Source organism: Ornithorhynchus anatinus, chromosome 3 (assembly GCF_004115215.2).
Source record: "Ornithorhynchus anatinus isolate Pmale09 chromosome 3, mOrnAna1.pri.v4, whole genome shotgun sequence".
In the NCBI taxonomy this organism is placed as follows: Eukaryota; Metazoa; Chordata; class Mammalia; order Monotremata; family Ornithorhynchidae; genus Ornithorhynchus; species Ornithorhynchus anatinus.
Window position 1 is genome coordinate 73,125,298 of NC_041730.1, and position 8,696 is coordinate 73,133,993.

An 8,696-nucleotide genomic window follows, 5' to 3' on the forward strand; every position below is an offset into this window, starting at 1 on the left:
ATTTATTGAATGCTTTACTGTGTGCAGAGCACCATACTATGCACTTGGGAGTGTTCAGTGTAATATATTAAGACACATTTCCTGCCCACAATGATCTTACAGTCTACATAATAATAACTTAGGTATTTGTTAAGTGCTATGTGCCAAACACAGGAATAGATTTAGATACGCAGGTGGGACACAGTTTAAAGGAGAACAGATTTGAGACCCCATTTTACAGATGAGGAAACAGAGGTCCAGATGTTAGGTGATTAAGATGTTAGAGAAAACTTTGGGACCCAAATATGGAAAAAAACACATAGTAATCCTGCATTAGTACCCATATCCCTGGACAGCAATCTGCTTACCTTTCAGCAGAGGAGCTCAAGTGACAGTGCATCACTCACAGACTTAGCTTTCGATTGGTGTTCACAAAGATAAAGCAAAATTGTCTCAACCTGGAAGGGAGGTAAGCACTCATTTTAAATATAAAAAGATATTAAAATGGCAGCTACCCTTTGTCCAAACATACATCTTGCAAAATTCTCATCACCATCATGAGCAATTATTAGTGCCTACTGCTTGCAGAACCCTGTACTAAGGTAGTTGAGAACATGCAATAGGAATCTCAGTCCCTACCTTCAAGAAGTTTACAGTCCATTGTTAGTATTGGAATTTAGAGTATTCCCTGCACGCAATGCAGTGCACTACGCTATCGGAAAAGTGTAGGTGTCCCATGTTCCAAATCACAATATGGAAAATCCAATCAATCAATGGCATTTATCAAGCACTTTCTGTACTAAGCTTTGGGAGAGTACAATGTAACAGAGTTGGTAGATATGTTCTCTGTACATTAAGTGCTATGTGGCTTAGGGAGGAGTGCAAATCCTAGTGCAAGTGTGATGCAGAAAGGAGTGGGAGGAGGAGGAAATAGGGCCTTAGTCGTAAACTACAGATTAAGTGCTATGGGGCTGAGGGAGGGGCGAATAAAGGGTGCAAATCCTAGTGCAAGGGTGATATGGAAGAGGAGGAAATGAAGGCTTAGTTGGCGAAAACTTCTTAGATGAGGTGTGCTCTTAGTAAGGTTTTTAATAAATCCAGAGATACATCATGCATTAATTGCCCAGGAACGGAGCTGTAGGCCCAGCCCAACATTATGTCCAGTCAGCACAAGGAGGTCAATGTCTAAACTGTAAACTTGTCATGGGCAGTGAAAATGCACACAGTAAGCACTCAAATACCATTGATTGCTCCCAGCCCCGTTTTCCTCCTTGCCCTCTCGAGTAATTTTTAGTCATCTGCATCCCACATCCTCCAGTATGAGACAGGATTTTTAAACTCACCTTAGGTTACCTGGACTGCCACTGCAGAAAGCCACGGAGAGCCTCGCCGAGCCTGCTTAAAGCTGTGAGACCTCAGCTGCTGCTGCCGAGAACAGTGATGTCTGGGAAGTTCATAATGCATGCTAAGCGCTGGGGTAGAAGCAAGATAATTAAGTTAGATACAGTCTGACCCACATTGCTTTAATGGCATTTGTTAAACTCTTACTCTGCCAAGCGCTGGTCCAAGCGTTGGGTAGATACAAGTTAAGCTGGATACAGTCCCTGTTCCACACAAGGCTTGCAGTCCAAGTGAGAGGGAGAACAGAGATTGAATTCCTGTTTTGCAGTTGAGGAAACTGAGGCACAGAGAAGTTAATAATAATAATGATATTAGTATTTGTTGAGTGCTTACTATGCCCCGGGCAGTGTACTAAGCACTGAAGTAGATACAAGCAATTCGGGTTGGACACAGTCCCTGTCGCACATGGGGCACACAGTCTTTATCCCCATTATACAGATGAGGTAATTGAGGTCCAGAGATGTTGAATTACTTGCCCAAGGTCATGGCAGACCCGGGTTAGAACCCAGGTCCTCTGGCTCCCAAGTCCATGCTCTTTCCCATTAGGCCACACTGCTTCCCTAAACCAAAGGAGTGCTCACCATAGCTGCTTAAGGCCACAAAAGCTACCACTGCGACTGATGCAAACTTGGTTTTTCCCAGCTCTATGCCAGATACACAATGTGGTTTCTCTCTCCATGATGACTGGAAGCCCTGCCCCTCTCGGTTCTCGTGCATAGCCCCACTCCCCCTTCCCAAGCCCAGGAATGGAGACCTGGACAAGGGCGGGGGACAGCTGGGCTGTGGAAGTGGCCAACCCTTCTCTCCCTTTTCCACCCCTTCCCTCTTCATCCTGGAAATGGCTGGCGGGGTGATGGACTAAACAGGGCTGGAAAAGCAACAGATGGACAAAGCACAAAAATAGTACAATACTGGAGTTGGAGGAAAAGGGGGCTAAAGTTGGGGAGTGGGGTACAGTGAAGTTCCTAAGAATAAAAGGGGAAGAAACAAGAGGGAGGCGGGGAAGGAGTTTGAAATGTAAATTTTTACTTACTTTTAGGTCTGGCTGTGTCAGGGTTGGATCTGAAAGGAATCAAATAGATGGCACTGAGTATGGAAAAATGTTCCCCACCATACAGCCATGTTTTCAAGGAATATATTATGGCTGTATCATGGGGTAAGCCTGCAAAACACAAAGAAGGGACATATTCCCTGCCCACCCCAAGCTTACACTGTACTGGGGGAGATGAGCATACAAATATTTACAAATGGAGCAAGCAGAGTAAAGAATTGAATAAACATCTGTGCTGAAGATGAGTATAAATCCGTAAGTGCTGGACATAGCCCTTCAGTAGAGACTGCTGCATTCTATTAAGCACATTATGGAAGCACAGTAAAAATCAACAATGTCTGGAAGATGAATTCCTCAGAAGGCTGCCTCCCATAAGCTCCTCTCATACCAGAACTGGGGAAGACATCCGAATCAGTATGACAAGCTTCCATGAGGCATACTGGGAAAGACACAATTGTGGAAATAATTGTGGTACAAATTACAGCTATAAACAACATGAAACGGTTATTAAAAAGTAAGTAACCGCTCTGAAAACAATTTCAAATATGTTTTTGCGGACTTGTTGACAATTGACTTATTCAGACTTGAATTTAAAAGCTTATGAGGGAGGAGACAGAAACCACTGAGGGCTGGACCAGCTGACAGTGTAGTAGAATAGCAGAAAACAAAAGCAGAGAATTAATTCTGCATCAGCCTCTCCTGTCCAATAGTGTGTAAAGAAGCAGCTATCTTTGCTCTCAGGAGCTGTTTCTCTATTCAGGACAGTAGTCAGACAATTCTGAGTGTGGCTCCTGGTTCCATTTCTCCTCCCTTGACAGTGTTGACAGTGTCCCAAGTAAAATATGTGGTACAACCACAGGCTGGTTTAGAAATAGTATGCCCTAATGAAAGGAGCCCAGGCCTAAGGAGTCAAAGGACCTGGGTTCTAATCCCAGCTTGGCCACTTACCTGCTGTGTGACCTTGGGCAAGTCACTTAACTTCTCAGTGCATCAATTTCATCATCTGTAAAATAAGGATTCAATACCTGTTCTCCTTAATAATAATAATATTTTCGGTATTTGTTAAGCACTTACTATGCATCAGGCACTGTGATACAAGCAAATCGGGTTGGACACAGTCCCTGTCCCATGTGGGGCTCACAGTCTCAATCCCCATTTTACAGATGAGGGAACTGGGGAATAGAGAAGTGAAGTGACTTGTCCGAGGTCACACAGAGACAAGTGGTGGAATAGGGATTAGAACCTCTATCCACTATACCATGCTGCTCCTAAACTGTAAGCCCCATGTGGGACAGGGACTGTAACTGACCTGATTTTCTTGTGTTTACCCCAGTGCTTAGTATAGTGCTTGGCACAGAGTAAGTGCTAACAAACACCGCACTTATTTATAATAAGATTCTGGACATAATTATGTGAGAGTAGCTGGGAAGTGTCATAAGCCCATCTGTCCTTATCTGGTAACTTTTTAGCCTGAAATGGATCTCAAGCCATATTCATTCATCTAATCGAAGTTATTGAGCGCTTACTGTGTGCAGGGTACTGTACTAAGGACTTGGGAGAATACAATGTAAAAATAAGCAGACGCATTCCCTACCCACAGTCAGCTTACAGTCTAGAAGGGGAGACATAGATTAATATAAATAAATCACAGATAAATACATAAGTGCTTTAGGGGAAGTGAAGATGATAGGGAACAAAAGCTGTAAGAATCTGGAGTGTATTTGCTCTTTCTTCCCTGTAAATAGTACAGCTGTTATTAAGGTGTTTTGAGGTTTATTCCATGCCTCTATCTCATAACTTACAGCGCACCAATGCCTGGCTTGTATTTGTTTCTAGAAACATCTTTGTTAACACAACTGAACTAAAAATAGGAGTCAGGCTTTTTTCTTTTAAAATAAGCCATTGTCTCCCCACATGAAAACTTCTGATCTGAACAGTGTAGTCCATTTCAGTATCTTAGAATCCAGGGGAAAGAAATGAATACTAAATGTTTTATCACCATTCTTTAGAAATAACTTTACAGATTAAGTAAAACAAATTAATCTTGCTCCTCAATCTGAATTGGAAACTCTGTTGTTGGTCTTGCAGAAAGAATGCTGTCCTGGGAATTGGGAAACCAGGGTTCTAGGCTGATCTGTGTGTTGGGGCAGTGCCATCAAGGGCATAGGCTTCTGAGCAAAGAACCACTGAGCCCATTCTGTGAGCTGGAGAGACGCAGCAAAAATCCAGAAAATAACTGGGCAGCATGGGTAGCAAAGGGCAGAGCGGCTATTAAGGTAACCACCGGCCTGACTATGGGGCCTTGTCACTGCTGTGCTCACTTGGACCGCAAATAGGTCTTGAGCGTGAAAACTTTGCAAGCACTTTACATGGTGCTGCACCCCTGACCGCCTGCTCACTCCCTTCACTCCCTTAACCCAGTGGGAACACAATTGGCAGGGCTAATTGAGCCCAATTGGAGCCACGCAAACCACTGATACTGTAATCAATTCCTCCACATAGTTCACCCATTGTTCCCCACTGGAAACAGAATCTTTCCTTGTGTTTCTGTGAAATTTTCTCACCTTAACACAGCTACTCTGGCTGGGGCATGTGAGGAGAATAAGCAACAGCAGGATACTCACTCAAACAGCTGCTGTAGGGTGAGCTAAAATTGAGAGACTGAAAGTGAGGATGGCAGAAGCTTCAGAGACTTCAGACAATGCTGCATCCCAGCTGAAAACCTGGAGTCAGTTGCTGAGAAGAGATGAGCATAGTGACCACCATTAAAAAGTAAGCAGCTCTCCTTCAGCAAAACTTTACACAGAAAGAGAGACAAGAATGCAAAGAATACAGCACCAGCAGCTGCATCGACACTACAAGGGACAACCTCTTTGTGTGCTTAATGCAGCCGAGGCTGTGGGTCCTACATTGGCTTCAGCCACATATGCACTTATCAATCGATCAATCAATGATATTTACTGGGCGCTTACCACATGTGGAGCACTGTACTAAGCACTTGGGAGAGAACAATACAATGGAGTTCGTAGACATATTCCCTGCCCACATTGAGCCTTCAGTCTACCAGCAGTGGTGTCTTCCCCGAGAACGGAGGACAATTCTATATGTTTCCGTAGCCAGTTCCCTTCCCTCTTTATTCTTAGATTGAAGTCCACTGGGGATCAGGCACAGTGTATCAGGCACAGTGTCTAATTCTCCCCCTTGTATTTTTTCCCAGTGCTTAGTATAGTGTTTTGCACATTGTAATCATTTCCCCAACTCCCTCTCCCTTCTGCATCACCCTTCCACTTGGATCACTTGGATTCCACAAATCCATCCACTTGGATTTGTACCCTTTATTCACCCCACCCTCAGCTTCCCAGCACTTATGAATATAGGCCTACTTTATTTTAATGTCTGTCTCCCCTTCTAGACTATAAGCTCACTAAGGGCGGAGAACGCGTCTATCATCTCTGTTGTCTTGTACCCTCCCAAGTGCTTAGTACAGTGCTCTGCACATAGTAAGTGCTCAATGAATACCACTGATTGATTGACTGTAGGAATTTAATAGACACTACTATTAATTCCTCACTGGCAATGCCAATAAAGTAAATTAGAAACATGCAATCTACTCCATGGTTCTTGCTCTTAATGTGGATATTTGGTTCTTAAAATTGGTCTTAGAAGTCCCCCTTCTCACATGGGATCATGGGAAGCTTATCTAACATGTCTTCCACATAAAAGGATACTTTCCATGAGTCAATTCTGTAGTTTGCTAAAGATCAGCGGGAGTGATCCGTGGGAGCCAACATATTCTTTAATCCTTTACCTCTGCTGAAATAGGTTATTACAATAATAACGGACTCCATCCTGTTGAAATCAGCAAAGCTGAAAGGACAGCTTTACGGAATACTTTAAATAGTATTATTATTTATTCTTCTTAACCTTTAATAATAAACTGTTTACCCAGAAAATCTATTTTTCTTCCCTCACCGCTAAAATTGAATGTAACAATGTTGGGTCATAATTGCTGATTTTCTTCACTCTCTGGGAGTTGGGGTTGGTTTGGATAATTAAAACAGCCCAGGAGGGGTATAGTCTGGGTGACGACTGCTCTGCTTGAACTTTCTGAGCTGAATCTTCAGAGGGCAGTTTCTGTTTTCCCAAATTCAGTTAAATTCATCTGGATTTTTATTTCACAACTTGAGTGTCAAAAGGGCTCTTTTCAAGGCAATAGAAATTTCTCTCAACCTTCTCCAGAACAATAAATCCAGGCAAGGCTGTGTCCACACCAGGCAAGTGACCCAGCAGAGCAAAGAAAAGAAAAAAAAAATCAAAGGATGTAAGAACAGCACCCACCCCTCCTTGTTTCCTGCCTCAGTGTCTGTTCACAAAACAGGGATACTGCCTGGAAGGGAAGGGGGGAACGCAGGAGAATGAAGAGAGAAACCTGATCTTCCGCTCCTTATAGGACAGGGTCTGTGTACAACCTGCTTATCTCATATCTACCCCACCATTTAGTACAGTGCTTGCCACTTAGTAAGTGCTTAATACCGCAATTATGATCACTATTATTATCACTAGACACAGATCTATATCGGAGCATGGTAGCACTGGGGAATCCAAGTTGCAGGCTTTCAGGGCCTTGGTTTTGGGATGGGAGCGGGGACGGGGAGGGAGGCAAAGAAGCTAGACCTAGTTCGTGATGCCTTGACAATTTGCTGTTCCTTGGGCGTGCTCCTCTTAGGTCTGGGCATTCCCACCACAGACAATGACTACCAGTGCTCCACTTAAGTATTGTGGGTGACGAACACTAAAGGCTAAAGTGTATTTTTGACTTCTATCATATGCCCCCCGAGCAAATAATAAACACTGCTGACTCTGCTGCCCAAATCCCTATAGAACATAAAATCCCCTACACTGAAGCCTTTACCTGAGCCAACAAGTACATGGATCACCTTCATTCTCCCCACAGTGAAACAACCAGTGGTTGGTCTTCACTCAGGCTGGGACCATGGGCCAGGATGTTTTGCCTTGCAGGAGTTGTGGCTAGAGGGCCTGTGACTGAAAAGTCCACCAGAGGACACTTGGTCATGTTGGGGATAATCAGATTGGCACATTTCTCCTCTTTGTTTTTCCTGCCATGCACTGGCAGATACTGAAACTGTTCCAAAAAGTCAGCTGGAGCAAGAAACAATTGGTAGAACAATTTCAGCACCATCCACAGGGCCATAGGGGAAATACACCTACTGCAAATCCCTCCATTCTGAAAGGATCAATCAACCAATCTTATTTATTGAGCACTTGCTATGTGCAGTGCTTGGGAGAGTACAATACAAAATAATGAGCAGACTTGTTCCCTGTCCATAACGAAGTTATGGTTGAGAGGGAGATACAGGCATTAATATGAATAAAATCTAAATTTGATGATAAACCCTAATTTACTAAAGAGTATGTATATATATATATATATATATATATATATATATATATATATATATATATATCCAGGTTTGTCCAGGAAGAGGAAAAGAGGAAGCTACTGTACACATTAAACATTAAAATTCCTTACAACTCCAAACAGTAAACTTCAGGGCCAATACAACACTTTAGGATTCCATAATGTGCGCTTGCCTGTCAACCAATATTTACTAAGCACACAGAACAAAATGCACTAACCAAGACTGTTAGCTTTGTGAAGGCAGGGGTCACAAATGCTATTTAATAATAATGTTGGTATTTGTTAAGCGCTTACTATGTGCAGAGCACTGTTCTAAGCGCTGGGGTAAACACAGGGGAATCAGGTTGTCCCACGTGGGGCTCACATTCTTAATCCCCATTTTACAGATGAGGGAACTGAGGCACAGAGAAGTTAAGTGACTTGCCCACACTCATTCTCTCCCAAGAGAAGAGATCAATGCTTGTCTGAGGGTTTTAAGCTCCACAATCCAGAAGGGAATAAGGCTCATCCCAGGGGCCAAGTCAGACTGGGTCAAAACACTGGCTGTTTCTGCTGCCTGTGGTTGGGGAGCATGGGAGAATGAAGAGAGACCTGATCTCCCTCCCACTATAGGACAGGGACTGGGTCCAACCTGCTTATCTTGTATCTACCCTAGCATTTGATGATGATGGTATTTGTCAAGTGCTTACTATGTGCCAAGCACTGTTCTGGGCACTAGGGTAGATACAAGGTAATCAGGTTGTCCCATGTGGGGCTCACAGTCAATCCTCATTTTACAAATGAGGTAACTGAGGCACAGAGAAGTGAAATGACTTGCCCAAAGTC